Source organism: Carcharhinus amblyrhynchos, chromosome 6 (assembly GCF_965287045.1).
Source record: "Carcharhinus amblyrhynchos chromosome 6, sCarAmb.v2.hapA, whole genome shotgun sequence".
Classification (NCBI taxonomy): domain Eukaryota; kingdom Metazoa; phylum Chordata; class Chondrichthyes; order Carcharhiniformes; family Carcharhinidae; genus Carcharhinus; species Carcharhinus amblyrhynchos.
Genome location: NC_137329.1, coordinates 92,789,595 through 92,813,235, shown reverse-complemented (window position 1 = coordinate 92,813,235; position 23,641 = coordinate 92,789,595). Strand labels below are relative to the sequence as shown.

At 43.5% G+C, this 23,641-nt stretch overlaps 1 protein-coding gene across 3 annotated transcripts in view; it reads right to left on the bottom strand.

Annotated features, from left to right (window-relative positions):
• The window catches only part of LOC145344115 (uncharacterized), a 33,576-nt gene extending 14,236 nt beyond the window's left edge, over window positions 1–19,340 (bottom strand). The window contains exon 1 of one of the 3 annotated variants that reach the window (XM_080190972.1): window positions 19,194–19,340. The gene's annotated coding sequence lies outside the window, so the exon portion shown is untranslated. The other 2 variants (XM_080190971.1, XM_080190973.1) reach the window with 2 other exon arrangements.
• Between the last annotated feature and the right edge of the window lie 4,301 nt (window positions 19,341–23,641).

Here is a 23,641-nt window from a genome sequence, read left to right as displayed (position 1 = left end):
TGCTTCACTGGGCAGGGAATTCCACAGATTCACACCCTTTGTGTGAACAAGTTCCTCCTCAACTCAGTCCTAAATCTGCTCCCCCTTATATTGAAGCCATGCCCCCAAGTTCTAGTTTCACCTGCCAGTGAAAACAACTTCTTATTTATTCCCTTCATAATCTTAAATGTTTCTATACGATCTCCCCTCATTCTTCTGAATTTCATTGGGTATAGCCCCAGTCTACTCAGTCTCTCCTCATAAGCCAGGTTGCCAGGTTGTGCAATGCACATAATACCACAATGATATGTGAGACTCTTGCTCTTCATAGTGTAGAGGTTCCCCCAGATCAGCAAAGGAAACAGAAATGTCTCTATGGCTTACTCTATTTTGGCCTTTGTGCAGCCATGGCTGGCATTGTATTTCTTCTTAGTCTCTCTGTGCAGGTTACATAGAACATAGAACCCTACAGAAACAGGCCCTTCAGCCCATCGAGTCTGCACCGACCACAATCCCACCCAGGCCTCATCCCCATATCCCTACACATAGGTACCTGGCATCATCAGCAAAGTCCAGAGAAGGTAACTCTGTGTCATTTCAGTTTGAGACAGGACCAAGTGTTGCACCTTTGAGTAATAAAGCATATAGGTGTCAGGGCTGCTGCCTGGAAATTGCGTGCACGCCTACATATTGCACTTCCTGTGTTGCATACAAGCTGCATGTTGAGTGAATAAAAAAAAGATTTTCCTCTTTGTGAATGCTGCCGGCCAGCCTGATGGTGCTTTGATTGGCAGGTGGGTGCAGTCAACTGAGGAGTCTACAGCATGCTGCTCTGCTTCAATGTACATCCCTTCTAGAGCTTATGGATGCAACAGGGCTGGGTTGAAGATTCCCATTCTGATATCTCTCTCCCTTTACTTACAGACAGATTTCAAGGTGTGTTTCCCTCTGCTCCTCAGATGTACACTGCCACTTTAAAATGTTGTCCCTCAGTTTCTCAGATCTGAAATTTCTGTACGAAATCAAAGGTTATGGGGAGAAAGCAGAATTAAGCTATTGAGTTGGATGATCAGCCATGATTGTGATGAACGGCAGAGCAGGCTTGAAGGGCCAAATGGCCTCCTCTTTCTCCTATTTTGTATGTTTCTATGAAACTCTGCCACTCAGTCCCTTAGGTCTGCCCTCTTCTACCCTAAAGATGTTTGCACAGATTGTACCTCTGCCCTAAAATTCAATCTTCTGGAAGTCAGATCCACTCTCACAGTGAGTCAACAAAGGCATTTGAAAATGGTCAGGTTTCACTGGTTGGGTTCCTGGACACAGTAAAAAGTCTGACAACACCAGGTTTTAGTCCAACCTATTTATTTGATAATATACTCGCAAGCTTTCGGGTTAGCCCCTTCGTCAGGTGAATGGAGAGTTCTGGCCTCAGACAGAGCATATAAAGCACAGACAGTTTAGAGATTACTGATTAGAATGCGAATCCCCACACCCAACCCGCCGCTCAAGACCCGAAGAGGGGCAGCGCGGGGTCGCTGGGCGGAGGCTGGTGGCTGGGTTCCGCTCGCGTGGGGGCGGTCTCGGCGGGGGTCTTGGGTTCATGTCGCGCTGTCTGTGGCCCCCGTGGCTTGCCTTGGTTTGCAGGGCCTCGCTTGCTGTGCTGTCTGGAGACGGTGCACGTCTCTTTGGACTGTGGTCGGTGCTCCTTCCACTCACGTTGTCGGCCGCTTCGGGTCTTGAGCGGCGGGTTGGGTGTGGGGATTCGCATTCTAATCAGTAATCTCTAAACTGTGCTTTATATGCTCTGTCTGAGGCCAGAACTCTCCATTCACCTGACGAAGGGGCTAACCCGAAAGCTTGCGAGTATATTATCAAATAAATAGGTTGGACTAAAACCTGGTGTTGTCAGACTTTTTACTGTGTTTACGCCAGTCCAACGCCGGCATACCCACATCATGGGTTCCTGGAGGCATAGGAGACCTACGTGAATTGCTTTAAATCTGCCTCCATTTAGTCCCAGTGAGATTCATGCAAATGTGTTAAGTGGGTCGTTAGTAAACTTAGTATACCCTCAAGTTGACAGCAGGTGACTTTGCTGCATCACTTCCTTCCCGCTATGCACCTAACACATTTTTCCAGCTGCCGGGAATGGGATGGGAGTCTTCCCAAGTATTCGCCAGGCCCTCCGCCATTTTGTCTGCTCCAGCGGCCTTCACTAAATTCCACACAATTGCAGTAACACCAGCAGCAAATGACTTATAAGCAGCTGATGGTCCTTTAAAATAATGCTGGTGGGGGGAGGGGAGCCTTCACGCTGATTAATTCATGCTCAGTGGTGCAAGGTTAAGAGCTAGAGGGCATTGTTTGATGCATGAAACTTCAAAATGGCAGCACCGACATCCAATCAGTATTGCACACTGATTAACATTACGATCTGCTTACTCTGCATACCTCCAGCAGACATGAACTGTATACATGCTAATGCCTTTCTCAAGCTGACATCAATCGTGTTTCACATCACAAGTGTGTTGCATAGTATTTTGGATCACTAGGAATCCACACTTGTCCACATTTTCTCATGTTGAGTTTCTTTAAAAAATTACCTTGGTAAGTTTCAGAACGTCACCACTCACAAGTCAAATAATCACATTTCTAAACATTCACTGCACACACCAAGAATGGAAGCAAGATGAGTAATTTTTTAAAACAACTTGGCTTACAAAATAAAAGACAAATCTATTCAGGTCACACTCACTGTCTCTCTGTTTGGGCTAATGAAATGAGTTATGCTCTGAAATCCCAGCTTGTGTGGACAACTCTAAACAGCCCTGAATGTAATCAAGTACAGCAGTAACTTACATTTCCTTCTATTAACTTGCATAGCGAATACCAACTCAAGCAAAGTGTTCAACAATTAGCCTTACATCAGGAGGGCAAACACTGAAGGATCAGGCTCATAATACATTTACAGAATTCCTTCTATTAAACAAAGATTAACAGCCTTTGGAACAAGGCAGCTTGGAAAATGCTGATAAAAACCATGTTGATTTATTTTAAAACTTGTGTTGTCACCAGGAAATCAATTGTATATGTCCACTTGAAGTGAATATAGGTTAGTAATAACTTGTATCCTTCTAGAATGGAGGGAGATATTATCCTACACACTAATAACGTGAAATATTAATACCTACATATCAATGATGATATCAGGAATGTCGAAACAATATGACACAAATTATGAACATCACCCCAAGGAGAATATTATGACACTAATTAAACTATTTATTCATGTGCACATGTTTCCCTACTTCCTGAAGAATCTGATGTTGGCATCCTTTCTCTAGTACTTCGACCAGCAGCCATAATTCATGAGCGAGCCTCAATGGAAAATGTTGCAAACAGTTCAACTTCAGGGAAGTACAACAATCAAGCTGCATCCTATTTTCAATTAATATTCATACAGACATGTTCAGCATGATTTATAGATAATGAACCATAACAATAACTCTGAAAATAATTGGTGGAAGGATTAGAGAGGAGATGACAAAACGTTTTCCACCAGAAGGTGCTAGGGACACAGAACTTTTTGCCTGAAAGGGTAATAGCAGCAGAAACTCTCACCAGAATTCAAAACGTACTTTTTGTTTTGATTTGATTTGATTTATCATTGTCACAGTGAAAAGTATTGTTTCTTGTGCACTGTACAGACAAACCATCCCGTTCATAGAGGAGACAGTGCAGAATGTAGTGTTACCAAACAGCTAGGGTATAGAGAAAGATCAACTTCATGCATGGTAAGTCCATTCAACAGTCTGATAGCAGCAGGAAAGAAGCTGTTCTTGAGTCAGTTGGTATGTGACCTCAGACTTCTGCATCCTTTTCCTGATGAAAGAAGGTGGAAGAGAGTATGTCCAGGGTGCGTGGGCTCCTTGATAATGCTGGCTGCTTTTCTGGGAAGTGTAAACTGAATCAGTGGATGGGAGGTTGGTTTGCATGATGGACTGGGCTTTGTTCATGACCCTTTGCAGTTTCTTGCAGTCTTGGGCAGAGCAGGAGACATATCAAGCTATGATACAACCAGAAAGTTGCATTCTATGGTGCATCTGTAGAAATTGGTGAGAGTCCTAGCACACTTGCCAAACTTCCTTTGCCTCCTAAAAAGGTATTGGTGGGCTTTCTTAACTATAGTGTTGGCACAGAGGGACCAGGGCAGGTTGTTGGTGACTTGGACATCTAGAAATTTGGATGTCTACTTGAAGAATACTGACCTAATGCAGAAAGGTGGGATTAGGCTGAGGAGATCCTCCTTCACAAGCATGGGCACAATGGGCCAAATTACTTCTTTCTGTGTCATAAATGTTGTATGATTTATATGCTCGCATTGCAGGTGGTGTTATGCAGATATAATTCTTGCTGCTGATGGTGTTATTCCTGCTAACTGTGGCGTTATTCCCACTCTGGTGGTGGTGCTAGTAAGTACTTCTGGTATTGGTCCTCCTGTTCCTTATCCATCGTCCAAAGTAAAGCTGTATAAACTGCTCCCACGCTGCTGTGAAGTTGGCTGCTAGAAAGTGCAGATCAAAGTCAAAAAGTCCAAGATAGCAAAATTTTTCCTCCAAAGAGTCACCTGAAAGGCATGAAAGGACACTCTCAGTGCAAGTCCTGTGAGCAAAAGGCTTTTCCTGAGGTAAGGAAGAACAGCTTTCCTTAATTAACATGTAACAGTTGCCAATCTCATGTCCCCATTAGCCGATGCTGTGCTTTCCTCAGCTTATTGCTCCTGGTAAGTTTCAGGCAACCCAAGATATCTGTGTGCTGGCAGTTAAATCCAGAATGCAATGTTAAATTTCCAGTCAATTGCCCATTTACACACTCAGATCACTGTCTGACTACCCACAGATGTTTCCCGTATGTCTCCAATAGAGCACCAGCTCAATGCACCAACTGAAAGAAGTTGGCTCTTCCCAGCATCCCATCCCCCAACCCCATCACTCCACCAAGGGTTTTTCCTATTTAATATGACTCAGCATCCCGACTTGGAAACATATTGCTGCCGTTCCTTCGCAGTCATTGGATCAAAATCCTAGAATTCCCTTCCTAATGACATTGTGGGTCAACTCACAGCATATGGACTGCAACAATTCAAGAAAACAGCTCATCACCATCTTCTCAGAGGCAATAAGTGATGGGCAATAAATGCCAGCCAGTGATGCCCATGTCCCATGAATAAATTTCAAAAAAGCTATTCACTTGATAAATTATCTCGGCAGATTTTCCAAATATTTCTTCTCGGTGAACATCAGATATCAGTGATTGGAAAATCAGGAAGAAATCCAATATCCTAGTTTCTCTGTCCTTATTTAAGATGCTGTTCTTTTCCAGATGATGTAGAAAGCGGTCTGTTCAAATGAACCAGGAGTGTCATAATGACATTTTAATAGACTCATTATTCTGATTCCATTCATCCAAATATGTTCAGTGTTAGGGAGAGAATTTAAAGAGGCTAACTTCAACATTGACGATATCAGTTCAACATTTCTGGCCCTCCCACAAGAGACCTTCTTTTGGCTTCCACATCTGCCATGAATTAAAAGCCTTCTTTACATAGTTCATTTATGTACCATGATCCCAATATCTTTCACCTGTCTCTGTACACTACTCACCGGTTTAAAACTAATTCAAAACCTTTGGATACACAATTCCTGCATGCACTATCACATTAATGAACCCCTTTACTGTATGTAACCCACTACAGTGGTCCAGCTTGTTGTTTTGCCTTGTGACAGGAGTACGTGAAGCGATTGGTTTCTGTGTTGCAGGTAGCTTATGTCGCAAGTAACCTCTGAGATAGTACTGCTGCGAATTGCATCTCCTCGTCAGTGCATGGACAGCCTGGACCTGCACTTCTGCTAGCAAGTGTGGAGGCAATGGTGGGGACTGGTGGGATGGCGCACATGTGTTAATATCCATTTCAACCACATCATCATTCAGGCCCATTCCTGCCACTTCGTGAGCAGACAGCAATGGCTCAACATGACCAATGATATTTAAGAATGCAAATCTACTGGTGGTAATGATCAGCTAAACCATGTAAAATCTGTTTGCAATCTATCTCCAATCCATCAGAAAAAACCAGGGAAGTGGTTTTGAGTATCCAGGAAGAAACACAGACTATCGTTCAGGTCTTTAAGCAGTTGTGCTTGGAGCGATACACTGAAATACAGACTGCAGCAGTGCAACTATCTGTTAATGACTGTGTGTGCTGCTAGTGGACACCTCCACCTGATTTATCAACAGCAGCACACTATCTGGTTTGGCAACTAACTGTTTAAAAGCAGAATTGTTTAAAAGTAGAAATCACAACCTTTGTGCCTCAATTAGAGGCTTTATAATCATGGGACATTTTACTACATTGAAGGCACTTTGTAAATACAAGCTGTTTTAATTGACTCTCCAGTCACTAATGACTCCAACTTTGTCTGCTAACTGCAGCCCTGCCTGGTCATTCATGCTCAACTTGTCACCCAATGTACCCACTTCTGGCTCCATTACTTCCTGTTGTGCATATCTCTCACTGGCACTTGGAAAGGATCCATGCTAGGAAGTGATAGAAGAATAGAATCATTAAATTCCTACAGAGCAGAAGGAGGCCATTTGGCCAAATGAGCCTGCACTGGCAACAATCCCACCCAGGCCTCATCCCTAAACCCCATGTATTTACCCTTCTAGTCCCCCTGACAGTAAGGGTCAATCAACCTAAACCCGCACATCTTTGGACTATGGGAGGAACCAGAGCACCATGCAGATATGGGGAGAACGTGCAAGCTCCACACAGACCAAGTGACCTGAGGCCGGAATTGGACCCAGGTCCCTGGCGCTGTGAGTCAGCGGTGCTAACCACAGTGCCACCTTGATAGGTTAAGGAACTTGACCTCCTAAGGATTTTATATTTTTTTTAAAGGAGGAAAAGAAGTTGCAGTGGTTCACACATAAATAGAATTTGTATTATAACTTACGGTGAGGGAATGGCATGAGGGTTTCATGGTTTGCTGACAGTTAATATAGCACAAATGGATGAAAAAAAGAAAATCTCATGTTCCTGATGAAACAACAGCTGGCATGTTTACAGCTGGGCATCTTGGGAGATGATGGACTGCAGCCAGGGTGTATGTCACTGCTGGATTGAATGTGATCTGTTGTGGCTGTAGAGGTTGATTTGTTAGTGGCAGTCCCTTGCGCAGCTGCACAGGCCTCCTTTGGGTGAAGGTCAACTGATATTTTTTCCTTCCAGTGGGTTTTCTTTTCTAACATCTCATCATTTCTTTTGTCCTCTGCTTTTCTCATGCCTTTCCTGCTTCCCTACCTCCAGGCACCCCAGTCGGCAGCACAAACTTCCCATGCATTGACTACAATCCTTGGAAATTGAAGTCTCACTTGCAGACTTGTGCAACCAATCAATCTTGTGCCAATAGCTAGCTTTCCATAGAGCATGTCTTGGGGGATGCAGCTGTGATCAGTTTGGTTCATGTGATCCAGACAATGAACTTGCCACTTTCTCAAGAGGGAAAACATGCAGGGGATCACTGCAAGCTGGTGTACTTCCATATTTAGCATTCTATCTTATCAAGAAATGATCAACTGAGGCAGCAGAGGTGGAAACAGTTCAGCTGCTTTTCTTGGCTTGCATAAGTTGTCCATGCCTCACTACTGTAAAGGAAGAAGCTGAGAACACAGCCAGGTGCACATGGAGTTTTGTCTTTTTGGGCAAATTCGCTGTTGGCCCACACAAGACATCCCAACTTTGACATGACAGTTATGGCCTCAGCAATCCTAGTGCTAATTTCAGCATTAAGGGGCAGGTCACTGGTAATTGTTGTTTCAATCTATGTGAAGCTGTTGATGACCACCAGAGTGAGATTATCAATGTAAGTGGAAGGTGGGTCTACATCCAGGTCCATAATTTTGGTCTTTCTGATGCTAATGGTTAGTCCAAACTCCTTGCAGGCCTGGGAGAACCAAACTACAAGTTCTTGCAAATGAATTTCACTGTGGGATGCTAAAAACTCATTGACTAGGACTTTACACACTTTGGTCTTAGAGGGTAATCTTGCCAAATTGAATAGCTTTTTGTCAGCTCTGGCATATCTTCATTTGAGTCACCATAAGCATACAATTGCAGCATGGAGGAACATATGTCAAATAAAGTTGGTGCTAGGACACAGTCTTGTTTTGTCCTGCTGCTGATCTAGAAAACCTAAAATGAAATGATGAAATGGCATGTTCTTGTGGAGAAAAGAATTGACACCCTGGAGTTCAGGTGGGCAACTTATTTTCTGCAGCAGTTTAAAGACTCTGTCTCTGCTGACAAGATTGAAGGCCTTGGTGAATTCAATGAAGGCAATGTCAGGTAGGCTGTGCTGTTCATTGCACTTCTCCTGTAATTGCCAAAGTGAGAAAATCATGCCCACTGTCAATCTGACTGCTCTGAAGCCACACTGAGACTCAAGGTGCATGCATGATTCCAGGGACTGCAGTCTGGTCACGGCAACATATGCAAAGACTTCCCTCACAATATTTATACAAGGGGATGTCTCAGTAACTATAACAGTTACTGCAATCCCCTTTGTTTTCGTACACTTTGCATCACATATGTGCTACAATCTTTGATGTTCCTACTGGACAAGTCAGATCCGAGAATGAAACCCCGCTTGACAGACCCTAACTTTTATTTTTTGTTCAGATATGTGGATGAACTTGTAATTAAAGAATAAACATTTATTAAACAAGAAAAAATTAATTACAAGACATTACTTCGCCAGCTATACCTTTACAGATATATGCAGATATGTAAGGAAAACACAAATTAAAAAATCTATTTTATACCCTAATGTTCTCTGTAAGCATACAGTCCATGTAAATTAATAGATGACCCAAGATTAGACACACCACACATTGAAACCAAGTGACAGATGCTGCCTAACACAAGCCCTACGAATTTCTCATTAAGTATCTCCATATGCTTGTCACACTGTGAGTTCACTGGAACTCTGACCTTCACGTAAGGATTACAAACTCCACTCCTGAAGAATAGATTGGAATCTTCTCCCAAATGCTATCTCTCAGATGTCTTCACCAAGGATCATTCTCCAGGATTTCAACCTTTTGGTATTTCTCTGCACTGGATCATCACATGCATTCAAGTTTCCACACAATCTCTAGGGTACCCAGCCATGCCAATAGAACAACACTGTTTCACAGGCTGTATTAAGGCGTCACCAATTGTTTGATCACTTCAGATCCTGGCTTCTCATAAGTCTACATCCCCAGATCTCCACCCTGAAGCTCTATCTTTAACTTGTGCTATCTTTAATTCTTTTTAGGCCTTCGACTTTGCTGCACAGAGCCATTTTTCCAGATTTCTGCTCTTTTGTTGCTTTGACTTCCCAGACTTCCTGGAAATCTCTTCTGTCCCATTGCCTGGTTTTTGGGACCTTTTCTTTTAGATTCTGGGAATTGTTTTGTGTCCCTCTGTATTGTCCTATCTATATTGGTAGTGCCTGTGGAATGCTCTTGCCTCTGGGTTACCTGGTTTCAAACTGACTCAAATGCTCTTGCTATCTCAGTGTAGCCTGTTATTGCTAGGCAGCAGCCTAGTTTTTAAATCCTTTGTTTATTTGAACATCCTAAAACCCTCATTACAATGCAGGCCCCTAAATAAACCTACAGACTTGGAGGCATCTTTCTTTTCCTGAGGTGAAAACTGAAGTTTTAACCCTTTCTTAGCACATAAATGCAGATATAAATTATTAACCCTAACCTTAACAAAATCCATTTGCTAACATATGTCATGAAGCACAAGTTTTTTCTTCCAGCAGAGACACAACATTTCATGGAAATGTAATAGCAGTGCTGGCTCTCCACGTTTGGTGATGTCAGGTGGAGTGCACTGCTTCCTGGGTCTTTACTACAGGGGGTAATGGTCAATGGCCTTGATAAGCTCAACTATGTTGGGCTCGTATCCAGCTTCTCCATGACAGGGAAGTCTGAAATTGCACTGAGAGCCTCTTCAGTTACATTTTCCATTGCTTTGAGTTTTCCATTGCTTTGAGCTGAATGTTCCACCCAGCTTTCCATCTGCTTGCTAGGTTCAGTAACAATGATCCCTGATTTTGTCTTCAAGGCAGCTGATTTGATTGCTGTAAGGCCATTGCTTTCTTGATTCTTTCATACATCCCTCTAGCATCTTCTGATTCAACAGCAGATTGTATGTTGCTTCAGAGTTTCAACCAGTATTGATTGGCGCAGTGCCAAGCAGGCTGCTGAGATTTAATTTTGGCAGCTCTGAGAGTATCTAGAGTTTGTTTGCTTGTGACTTATTTGTAGTTCTTGAAGGCTCTCCTCTTGGTAGCAGAAGCCTACTGCATTTCAGTCCAATAAGTGTCACATCAATCAGCATTCCCATGATCTCTTTTCCCAGAAGCAATGAGTGCAGGGTTGTGGGTGATGTTGTGCAGGTGACGCCACTTTGGCACCCCACTCTGGCATTGGGCGTTGTTGTCTTAAAAAGCCAAATTGAGGATGTTGAGGAATTCCTGGGTCCTTTCTGGGTCGGTGAAATGGCAAGTGTTGTTCCAAGGCTGACTTTTCTATGGTAGTTTCCTTGGCTGAAGCCTGATCTTGCTAGACAACACTGTGATAGCTACAATCAATGAGGATGCTGTTGATGGTGGTATATCTGGTGATTATGAGATCTAATTGACATGATTTTGGATGTTTCCAGAACACCTTGAGACAAGCCTTAGTTTGGAAGCAGCTATTTGTCACACAGAGGCCATAGTATCAGCAAAGCTCCAGTAAGCTGCATCCATTTTCATTTATCTTGCTGATGCCCTTGTGAGCCATGCATATTGGCCAAGCTATGTAGTCAGTACCCACCCTTGTATTGAAGTCCCCTAGGAGGTACAGTCCTACAGTCAATTCTGTTGATGGACTGATAGAGTTGATCTTTGGCAGCTGGGGTGGAAGTGAGTTTGGGGGCATGGTTACACAATCATGGTTTGACTGGGCCGTGGTTTGCTGACAAGCAAAGTGTAAGAAGCCTTTCTGAGCCTTCTGTGAGGGGTTCAATAGTGTGAAGAGTGGATTTTTTTTTTGCAAAACCATTCTGTGCTTGCATATTGCCTTTTGAATTTTCCTTCACCAGAAAAGTGTATAAGGGATCCATTTTGAGTAAGCCTAGTTTCACCATACTGAACCTTGTAAGTTCTTTGTTGATCACAGCTACCTTTTGTGCATCACCAACCTGCAGAGGGTCATCAATAAGGCCAGGGTGCATGGTCCTTACATTCTAGGTTACAGTACAAAGAACTGGTGTCTTCCATGTTGAGTTTGTCTTGCCAGGTACATAGATTTGAAACCTGCTTATTGAGGGGTTTCTCACTAAACTTCCAGCAGCTAGTGAAGCCAGCAGGCTGTGGTGAGACAGCAACTAATTGGGGGCTGTCCAGCTTGAGGTGGGCAGTAACTGTCCAATAAGATGCACTGATCTCTCCAACCATCATAAATGACTCCCTTGTCCTCTAAGTAGTGGGTTTGGAAGAGGCTGTCAAAAGAGCCTTCGTGTTTTGTTGCAGTGCATCTTATAGATGATACACATTGCTGCCACTGTGCATCAGTAGTAGAGGGAGCCAATATTTAAGGGGGTGGATGGGGTAAAAATCAAGGAGGCTGCTTTGTCCTGGATGGTGCTGAGCTTCTTAAGTGTTGTTGGAACTGCACTCTTCCAGACAAGTGGTGAGAACCATATCACTTGTATGTTGACTTGTATATTGCACCTTGGACAGGTTTTGAGGAGTCAGAAGATGAGTTACTTATCGCCTTGCCACAGAATTCCCAGTTGCTGATCTGTTCTTGAGGTTACAATATTTATATGGCTGGACCAATTCAGTTTTTGGTCAGTGGTAGAGCATTCAGTGATGGTAATGCCATTGAATGTCAAGAGGAATTAGTTAGATTGTCTTATTGGAGAGAGTCAGTCCTTGGCACTCTTGTGGCACAAACTTTATTTACTGCTATCAGCCCAAGTCGAAATGTTGTTCAAGTTTTGCTACATGTAGACACAACTGCTTCAGTATCTGAGGAGTCAAAAATGTTGCAGAACATTGTTCACTCATCAGCGAACATCCCCACTTTTGACCTTAGAACATAGAACATAGAACATAGAACACTACAGCACAAACAGGCCCTTCGGCCCACAAGTTGCGCCGATCACATCACCTACCAACCTACAGACCTATCTATAACCCTCAATCTCATTAAACCCCATATACTCATCCAGAAGTCTTTTAAAAGACCCCAGCGAGTTCGCCTCCACCACCACTGACGGCAGCCGATTCCATTCACTCACCACCCTCTGAGTGAAAAACTTACCCCTAACATCACTTCTGAACCTCCCTCCCCGCACCTTAAATCTGTGTCCTCTCGTAGCGACCATTTCAAACCGGGGAAATAGCCTCTGAGAGTCCACCCTATCTATTCCTCTCAACATTTTGTAAACTTCTATCAGGTCGCCTCTCAACCTTCGTCTCTCCAGGGAAAAGAGTCCCAGCTCCCTCAACCTAACTTCATAAGGCATGCCTCCCAGTCCAGGCAACATCCTTGTAAATCTCCTCTGCACCCTTTCAATAGCTTCTACATCTTTCCTATAGTGAGGCGACCAGAACTGCGCACAATACTCCAAATGAGGCCTGACAAGGGTCTTATAAAGTTCCAGCATTACCTCCCGACTCCTAAACTCAATCCCTCGATTAATGAAGGCCAGTACACCATACGCCTTCTTGACCACCTCCTCCACCTGCGAGGCCGATTTAAGAGTCCTGTGGACCCGGACCCCAAGATCCTTCTGCTCCTCAACACTACTCAGACTTCTGCCCTTAATAGTGTACTCGTTCATCCCGTTGGTTCTGCCAAAATGGACGACAACACATTTATCCGCGTTGAAGTCCATCTGCCACTTCTCCGCCCAGTCCTGCATCCTATCTATGTCCTGCTGCAACTTTTGCCATCCTTCCAGATCATCCACAACACCACCGACCTTCGTGTCATCAGCGAACTTACTTACCCATCCCTCCACTTCCTCATCCAGGTCATTTATGAAAATGACAAACAACAAGGGTCCCAGAACAGATCCTTGAGGCACTCCGCTGGTGACTGACCTCCATTCAGAAAAAGCCCCATCCACAACCACTCTCTGCCTTCTGCAGGCAAGCCAGTTCTGGATCCACAAGGCCAAAGGCCCTTGGATCCCATGCCCTCTCACCTTCTCAAGAAGTCTTGCATGGGGGACCTTATCAAACGCCTTGCTGAAGTCCATGTACACTACGTCCACGGCACTTCCTTCGTCAATGTGTTCAGTCACATTATCGAAGAACTCAACTAGGCTTGTAAGGCACGACCTGCCCTTGACAAATCCATGCTGACTATTCCTGATCATGTCAAACCTCTCCAAATGTTCGTAAATCTTGTCCCTCAGAAGCCTCTCCATCAGCTTACCAACCACTGAGGTCAGACTCACCGGTCGGTAATTTCCCGGGCTATCTCTGTTCCCTTTCTTAAAAATAGGAACTACATCCGCAATCCTCCAATCCTCTGGAACCTCTCCCGTCTCCATTGACGACGCAAAGATCATCGCCAGGGGCTCTGCAATCTCTTCCCTCGCCTCCCACAGTATCCTGGGGTACATCCCATCTGGTCCCGGCGACTTATCTACCTTGATAGAATTCAAAAGTTCCAACACATCCTCCTCCTTAATATTCACGTACTCAATCCTTTCCATCTGCTGCAAATCCATAACAAAATCTCCCAGATCGGCTTCCACCGTGAATACTGAGGCGAAGTACTCGTTAAGCACCTCCGCCATTTCTTCTGGTTCCACACAAACCTTTCCCCCCTCACCTTTTATCGGTCCTATCCCTTCTCTTCTTATCCTTTTACCTTTCACATATTTATAGAAGGCCTTGGGATTCTCCTTAATCTTACTCGCCAAGGTCTTCTCATGACCCCTTCTGGCTCTCCTAATTTCCCTTTTAAGTTCCCTCCTACAGTCCTTATACTCCTCAAGATCTTTAACATCTCCTAATTCCCTGAACCTCTTGTACACCTTCCTTTTCTTCCTGACTAGGTTCAACACATCCTTTGTGCACCACGGTTCCCTCGACCCACCAAAACCCCCTCGTCTCATCGGAACGTTGTCATTCAGAGCTCCAGACACACATTCCTTGAATATCTGCCACCTTCCTTCGGTACTTTTCCCTAAGAACGCCTCCTTCCAGTTTATTTGTCCAAGTAACTTCCTGACTTCTTCGTATCTCCCCTTACCCCAGACAAACACCTTCCTAGCCTGCCTGATCCTATCTCGTTCCAACGCAATTGTGAAGGAGATAGAATTATGGTCACCATATCCAAGATGCTCTCCTACCGAAAGATCCATCACCTGCCCTGGTTCATTCGCCAGTACCAGGTCAAGTACAGCCTCTCCCCTCGTAGGCTTGTCCACATACTGCGTCAGGAAACCCTCCTGAACACACCTAACAAACTCCTCCCCATCTATACCCCTTACCCTAGGGATATTCCAGTCGATGTTTGGGAAATTGAAGTCTCCCATCACGACAACTCTGTTATTAAAACATCTCTCCAGAATCTGTTTCCCTATTTGCACTTCAACTTCCCTGTCACTATTGGGCGGCCTATAGATTACACCCAGCAAAGTTTTTGACCCTTTGCTGTTCCTAACTTCCACCCACAGAGATTCTGTAGACAATCCCTCCACGACATCCTCTTTCTCTGTAGCCATGACACTATCCCTGATCAACAGTGCCACGCCACCACCCCTTCTGCCACCCTCCCTGTCCTTCCTGAAGCACCTGAAGCCTGGCACCTGAAGTACCCAGTCCTGTCCCTGAGACATCCAAGTCTCCGTAATGGCCACCACATCACAATCCCAAACAGCTATCCACGCCCTAAGCTCATCTACCTTATTCACTATACTCCTTGCATTAAAATATATACACTTCAGCCCCTCAGTCTGGGCATTTCCCATCTCCACCACCTGTCTAACCTCCCTCGCATACTGCCTGCGGTCCTCCCCTACCTGGGAGCGAACCTCCTCCGTCCCAGTTTCCCCAACACAGTTCCCTCCCCCCATCCTTTCTAGTTTAAAGTCCCCCCGGTAGCCTTAGCCAGTCTTCCCGCCAAGATACTAGTCCCCCTGGTATTTAAGTGCCACCCGTCCCTACTATAGAGGTCCCACCTACCCCTAAAGAGGTCCCAGTGATCTAGGAACCGAAATCCCTGCCCTCTACACCAGTCCCTCAGCCACGCATTCACCCTCCACCTCATTTCATTTCTTCCCTCATTCTCCCTTGGCACAGGCAGCAATCCTGAGATTACTACCTTCGCTTTTCTCTTCCTCAGCTGCCTACCCAGTTCCCTATAGTCCTTTTTCACAAGTGCCTCCCTCTTCTTACCTACATCAGTAGTACCTATATGTACTACTACCTCCGGTTCCTCACCCTCCCCTTTCAGGATGTCTGGGACCCGCCCAGAGACATCCTGGATCCCAGCCCCAGGGAGACAAACCACCATCCGCGACTCCCTTCTACGTCCACAAAAACGCCTGTCTGCGCCCCTCACTGTGGAGTCCCCTATTAATACTACCTTTCTGCTTCCCTTTTTGATTTTTTGGCTCACTGGCTCAGCTCCAGAGAGCTGGCCATCGCTTCCTCCCTCAGATGAGCTGTCCCCCCCAGTAGTACTCAGGCCGGAGTACTTATTTTGAAGGGGGACATCCACCGGAGTGCTCCCCATCACCCGTGTTTTCCCCTTCCTAATGGTAACCCAAGTGCCCTCATCCCGTTGCCCTGGTGTGACTACCTGCTGGTAGCTCCTTTCTATAACGTCCTCACTCTCCCTAACTAGCCGAAGGTCCTCGAGCTGCATTTGCAGCTCCTTAACCTGGTTTCGTAGGGCCTGCAACTCCACACACCGAGCACAGGTGTGGATGTCTGGCAGGCCAGGAGCCTCCAAGACCTCCCACATGTTGCATTGGCAACAACATACAGGTCTCACACTCATATTTACCCCTTATAGCAACCCAAAGGAAAAAAAAACTTACAACTTACCTTATCTCTTTGGCCCTGTGAGCCAAAGCACTTACAGCACACACAAATACAAAAGCAGTCTTACCAGCTCTCAGACAGAGCCCCTCTCTCTCTCTCTCTTTTTTTTAGGTTAGGGGAGGGGGGAGGGCTGGGATACTCTACCCGTGTAGAGTATCGGGAAACCCCTCCGGTCTAATTTATAGTCGGGTAAAAAAAAAACGCGACCCGAGTGCCCTCGCAACTACTTCCGGGGTCAAACCGGGGTCAAACTTAAAAAAAACAATCAAAAAAAAAACCCACTAAAAAATAAAGTTAGTTTCTAAAAGAAAAAGTCGCTTTTACTCACCCACAGCTCTCCACTCTCAAATCGCAGCCTCTCTTCAATGCTCCCACGGAACAATGAACCTTCTGACAGAGGGAAGATCATTGATGAGGCAGCTGAAGATGGTTGGGCTAGGACTCCTGCAGTGGTTTTCAGGCACAGAAATGATTGACCTCTAACAACCACAGCCATCTTGCTTTTTGATGGATATGACTCTGACTAATAAAGAGTTTCCCCCCGATTCTCATGGACATCCGTCTTGCTAGGTTTCCTTGTGCCACACTTGTTCAAATATGGCCTTGATGTTAAGGTTAGTCACTTTCACCTCACTTCTGAGTTCAGCTCTTTTGTCCATGATTGGACCAAGGCTGTAATGTGATCAGAAACTGAGTGGCCCTTCCAAAATTCAAACTGAGTTTCAGTTTATTGTTGAGTAAGTACTGCTTGATAGCACTGTTGTGACCGTTCCATCAGTTTGCTGATGATCAAGAGTAGGCTGAATGATTGGTACTTGGTTGAGTTGGATTTGTCCTGTTTTTTGTGAACAAGGCATACCTAGGTAATTTTCCAGTTCCAGATAGATATCAGTGTTACAGCTGTATGGGAACAGCTTGGCTAGTTCTGGAGCACAAGTCTTCAGTACTATTGCCGGAATATTATAAGGGCCCATAGTCTTTGCAGTATCCAGTGCTTTTGGCTGCTTTATTATCTCATGTGGAGTGAATTGAATTGGCTGAAAACTGGAATCTGTGATGCTGGGGAACTCAGGAGGAGGGCGAGATATGAAGTTTCTACTGTGTGAATGCAAGTAATGCAAGTTACTTCCAGGTGAAGACAGGCGGAGAGGATTGCCAAGAAAATGATGAAGCCTTGGCAGCATTGATTGTGATCTAATGAGTTACTTTTCACAGCTTGAGGGAGAGTTAAGTATAAGTGATAGACATGCTTAGTGCAATGGACCCTTGAAGGGTGTTTCTCCCAGCCCACTGCACTGCTCTAGCAGTGCAACAGGCCAGGAGCCATCAACAGAGGTTGTTTTGTGGGCTTCCTGCTGGATGCCACGGCCTCTGCATGTCTCCATGACCAAGATTTTGAGTAATTAGCTCTGTGCCAGAAATTGGCAGAGTTGATTTCAATATTCTAATTGCATTTTGCATTTGATTTGCAGGCCCAAGACTGAAGTTGCCGGACCCATTAGCATCTCCACTCAGCCAGGAGTGGTTCACTCCAGTGGGGTTTACAACCGCTCCCCACTAACAGGGAACAGGTGGCCTGAGCTCACTGGAGTGAAGAGAGGCCATTGAAATCCACACCCATCCCCCTGGGAGGCCAGGGGTCGGGGGTGCCTTCAGGCAATGCCAGCCGGGCCCCTTTGGCTGCTGGGGGAGGGGAGATCAGGGCTGGCCGGTGAAGGGTTGGGGGGGCAGTAGGGGGGACATCAGGGCTGGCCCAAATGGGGCTGGGGAAGGGAGTGGTCGGAGGGCCAGTGATGGGTGTTGTGGGTCTGACCAGCAATCGAGAAGCCAACAATGCGGGTCCAGTGTGCACGCGCCAGTTTTGGCTCTGATAGATCAGTGCAAGTGCACTGGCCCGCTCAGTACTAGGCTGCCGACCCTTCCAGCGGGTATAGGTCCGCTCCCGATTATCATAGGGAATCCCGACGGCATTCTGCAATGCTCAGAAATTCAATTTGAAAATCCCCTAAAATAATCGGCAGAAGTCACTCCTATTTTCACACAAATTGGGGACTTAGAGCTTTTTTGGGAGAATCCTGGCCATAATTTGTGGGTCTATTGACCTTTTAGGGTAATTTTCATCTGACATTGTTTGATCAAGTGGGCTGGCAGCGTTGCCACTCACTGCCCTAACCAATCTTCTGCCATTATCCCCAGCAGCTCTCCTTTGGATTCTGCACTACTCCATGCCAAGCTTGCTCCTTGCATCAGTATTTTCACTGCCCTCTGAGGAAACTGGATGTATTTTATTCTCCTGCAGATGCTTCAGCCATTCTTCAATTTCAGACATTCTTTTCCAAACACAAATGATAATCATAATGCCTGCGCCTTTATATTGTTGCAAGATTTTTAAGGTCAGTGCTTATCATGCCAGTAGGCATGAAGCAAACTCTATCTTCCTTCTGCTTGGCTACAAGGAGCCTAAACCTTGGCAGTTATGTCATCGGGTGTGCTCCAACACTATGTAAATGTACAGAGACTAAGCACATTTTTTCTAGTCTTAATTGCATATTGGTGCCTGTACATTAGCCAAGTAAATACTGTAAGACAGTACTGCTGCTATTGCTCCAATAAATATCATTATTACACTTACCACAAGTACATATATTAAACATATATAATTTGTGTATTTTTATATTACCAAATGTTTACATTTAATAAATACTTTATATATTGTTTAACTGCATGTTTGAATTACCAAATTTTACACAATTGTATATTACAAATTATATATTACTTAGTTATTTTAATAATTTATGTATACTATGTAACTAAAAGAAAAAAACACTAAAAGAACTAACATTTCCAGTTTATCATGTACCAATGTGTGATATACAATGAAATATTATTCAGCACTCTACCGATTGGAATTCTCTATTAACCAAAAATTCCATGGTCGGGTCTGTCGGTCTGGTTTTTGATTGGAGATGTCCCTTATCCCAAATTCTCGTCCCCTGTCAGTCCCACTTTCAATTATGCACTAATAATTGTCAAACTCACATGAAGCTGTTTTTGGTGGCTTGCACTAGCTCCAGTCTCAGCCTCCCACAGTTCTGCAGCACCATGTTCCCTCAGCACCACTCACTAGGTTCACTCACTTCTGCACCTCTTGCAAGCTCTCAACATGGGTATCACTATGAGATGATCCGGGAACTTTCCGACTGAATGAAAACATGGGACACACATTACATCTTAGATAATCAGGCACCTCCCATTCCTGGAACTTGCCGGAAAATAGAATATTAGAAATTACTGTATATTAGAAATGTAAAGAGAGACATTAATAAGGTCACAGTTAACAATACTGAAGAAAATCATGAGGAATTGAGAAAGTTTGGTGCAGTTGAAAATGGACATTAAGAGGGCTAAAAGAGATAATGAGAAAAAGCAGAGTGGATAACAAAGGAAATAATAAAGAAGATTAGAAATATGTAGAAAGTGGGGAAAAAGAGGATACACCTACTCATGAATGAAGGAGGGAGCCTAATTATAGAGGACAAAGTTATGGAAAAGACATTAGATAAATATTATGTATTGATTTTTACAAATAATGTCAGAGTGCAGATGTATTAAAGGAGAATACGAAACATTGTTAGAGATAACTGCTGCAAAAAAAGTAATTCTAAACAAATTAACATGATTTAAGATAAACCCACCTCAGGGGTTTGTAGAATGTAAAATCTTGTTCAATGAGGTCTATTGAAGGTAGTCAGAGAAGAATTAGCTTCTTGTCACAAATATTCAACCTTGCTTAAGCACACAAATTGTGACAAGGGATTGGACAGTCATCATAACTTTGTTCAGAACAGATGGGTAAATTATTGTTAATAGGCCAATTAGGCCAATAGGCCAATTCTGGACAAGCTTTTTAGAATCCATATTTGAGGTAAAGTTTGTTCAGACTTAGAAATGCATGGGCATGGGTTAGCTAAGAGCGACCAGCATAGATTTGTTAAAGACAAGCTGCATTTAACAAAGAGAATTTAAAGAAAAAACTGATTGATAGAATGCATATATCAGGATTGAACTATACGCATAGACTGGAGAAGTAATATACCCCAAGAGTCCCTGTTGGACCCACTTCTGCTTTCAGTATATAATTGATGCTTTCAACTTACGTATAGGGAACACAATCTCATAATCATCTGACACTCAAAAGTAGGAGGTATGGCACATAGTGAGTAGGACTGATGTCATAAACAGGTGGCAGATACAATTTATTATGAAGATGTGTGATGTAGTACACTTGGGAGGATTACTCTGAAGATGTGGATGAACAAAGAGACCCAAGGTTCAAATATACAATTTCCTGAAAAATGGAGTGCAGATCAATAAAGCCACAATAAAAGTTAACAGCCTTAGTTTTGGAATAAGCAAACAAGGGTGAATAAATAATGATACATCTATGCGACTGAGTAGTTAAGCCACAGTTACAGTGTATGATTTGATGTACTGCATCATAGAAATGTATTAATGCATTAGTGAAAGGAAACTGTAGTAATAAAAATAAATTTGAGAAGAACACTTCTGCTGGAGTGCACAAGGCTGACAGGAGACTTAATAAACACTTAATATTATAAAGGGTTTTGAGACAGTGAGTAAGCAAGGACTATTTCCTCTGGTTGGAAAGTCAATTACAATATGCCATTAATTCATTATTAAAACAACAAAGAGAGAGATTGGGAATACTTTTCCAAGCAACATATAGATCCATTTGAAGTAGAGACAGTTACAACTTTTCAGGGAGTGTTGGGCTAGGGGGTGGGTTGGCTCAGTTCACTGGATGGCTGGTTCATGATGTGGAGTCATGCCAACAATATGGATTCAGTTCCCATACCAGCTGAGGTTATTCTTGCAAGCCTTGTCTTCTCAACCTTCCCTGGGGTGTGGTACCCTCAGGTTAAATCAACACCGTTCAGTTCTCTCTCATAAAGGGGAGATTAGACTCTAGGACTTGCAATAGGGGAAGATGGGACCAAAGGCTGACAAGTCCTTGGACCTGATTGCTAATATTTTAAAAAATTTGTTCACTGGAAGTGGGCATTGCTAGCTAGGTCAGCATATATTACTCATTCCTAATCTCCCTTGAGAAGGTAATAGTGAATTGCCTCTTGAACTGCTGCAGTCCATGTGGTGTAGGTACACTGGAGTGTTGTTAGGCTACCTTAGAATATTAAAGGAAGTGACTGTAGAGACAGTGAAACATTGGCTACAATCTTCAAAAATTTCCTAAATTGTGGAAAGGACCTAATGGATTGGAAAGTCACACATCTAACCCCACTATTCAAGAAAGCGGGGAACAGTAAGCAGCAAATGAAAGGCCAGTTAATTTGACAATCTATCATTGGGAAAATGCTGGAATCCTTACTAAGCAGGTAGTAGCAGGACGTCAATAAAATTTTAATACAATCAGGCAGAGTCAAAATGGCTTTGCATAAGGAAGGTCATATTTGATAGATTTATTGGAGTAGTTTGAAAATATAACAAGAAAGATGGATAAACAATGTAGTACATTTGGATTTTCAAATGACATTGATTAGGTGCCACATAAAATGTCACAACAGAAGAACTCATGGTGCTAGGAGTGATATATTAGTATTGATAGAGAATTGGCCAACAAACAGGAAACAGAGAGTCAGGAAAAATAGATCATTTTCAAGTAGACAAACTGTGAATGGTGGAGTGTGCTGTTGGGTTTCAGTGCTGGGACTTCAACTATATAAGGTTTACACAAATAATTAGGATAAAGAGACCAACTGTACTGTAGTTCTATGATTGTTACCAAGTCTCTGTTCCAATTCTATGTTATTATTGATTCGAAGAATAATACAGTTTAAGAAGTTATTTGGCTTTATGTTATCTCTCTGGTAGAGCTATCCAGTTAGTACCACCACCCTGTTCCTTCCTCATTGCCCTGCAAATCTTTTCCAAGTACTTATTCATTTCCATTTTGAAAGTTCAATCAATGATCTAGAGTCTATTATAAAAGATGCTATAATAGGATGCTTAGAAAATATTAATGGGATTAGACAAAGTCAACATGGTTTATGAAAGGATAGTCATGTTTGACAAACCCATTGGAGTTTTTTGAGGATGCAATTAGTAAAATAGATAAGGGTGAACCAATGGATGTGGTGTATTTGGATTTTCAGAAAGCCTTTGATAAACTCTCACTTAAAAGATTAGTGAGCAAAATTAAAGCACATGGGATTAGAGGTAATGTATTGGCTTGGATTGAGAATTGATTGGCAGACAGGAAACAGAGAATAGGATTAAATGGGACATTTTCAAAGTGGCAGGTTGTAACTGGTGGAGATCCAGAGGGATCAGTGTTTGGGCCTTAGATATTCAAAATGTATATATCAATGATTTGGATGAGGGAATCAAGAGCAATTCCAAGTTTGCTGACAACACAAAACATGGTGGAAATGTGAATGGTGAGGAAGATGTTAAGAGGCATTAAGGTGATTTTGACAAGTTGAATGAGTGGAAAATATTGACATACAAAGGAACCTGAGTATCCTAGTACATCAGCCACTGAAAGTAAGCATGCAAGTATAGCAAGCAATTAGGAAGGCAAATGGTAAGTCGGCCTTCATTGAGTACAGGATGTCTTACTGTAGCAGTACAGGGCTTTGGTGAGAGTATTATGTGAAGCTTTGGTCTCCTTACCTAAAAGAGAATATATTTCCCTAAGAGGGAGCACAGTGGAGATTCAACAGACTAACTCCTGGGATGGCAGGATGGAAATATGGGGAGAGATTGGATCAACTGGGCCTATTTTCACTGGAATTTAGAAGAATGAGAGGGGATCTAATTGAAACATAAAATTCTGACAGGGTTGGACAGACTGGATGCAGAAATGTTATTTTTTCAGGCTGGATGGCCTAGAGCAAGAGGTCTCATAATATGAGGTAAGCCATTAGGACTGAGATGAGAAATTTCTTCATTTAGAAGGCGGTGAGCCTGTGGAATTCTCAACCACAGAAGGCTATGGAGGAAAAATCACTGAATATATTTAAGAAGAAAATAAATAGATTTCTAGACTCTATAGGTGTCAATGGGCATGGGAAGAGCGCTGAATTATGGTGCTGAGGTAGAGGATCAGCCGTAACCATGTTAAATGGCAGAGCAGGCTCAAAAGGCCGAATGGCCTGCACCTGTTCTTATTTTCTCTGTTCCTGAGTAATCTGTTTCTGCTACACATTCAGGCAGTACATTCCAGATCACATCTTGTGTTAGAAAATGGTCTCCTCAGGCAGCCTCAAATTCTTTTGCCAATCACTTTAAATCTGTGCCCTCTAATAACCATCTCCCACTGAAAACAATTTCTTCTTATTTACTACATTAAATCTGTTAATTGTTTTACACACACCTATCAAATCTTCTTTGGATCGTCTCTGTTCTGAGGAGGACAAACCCAGTTCCTCTTTCTACAACTGCAGTCC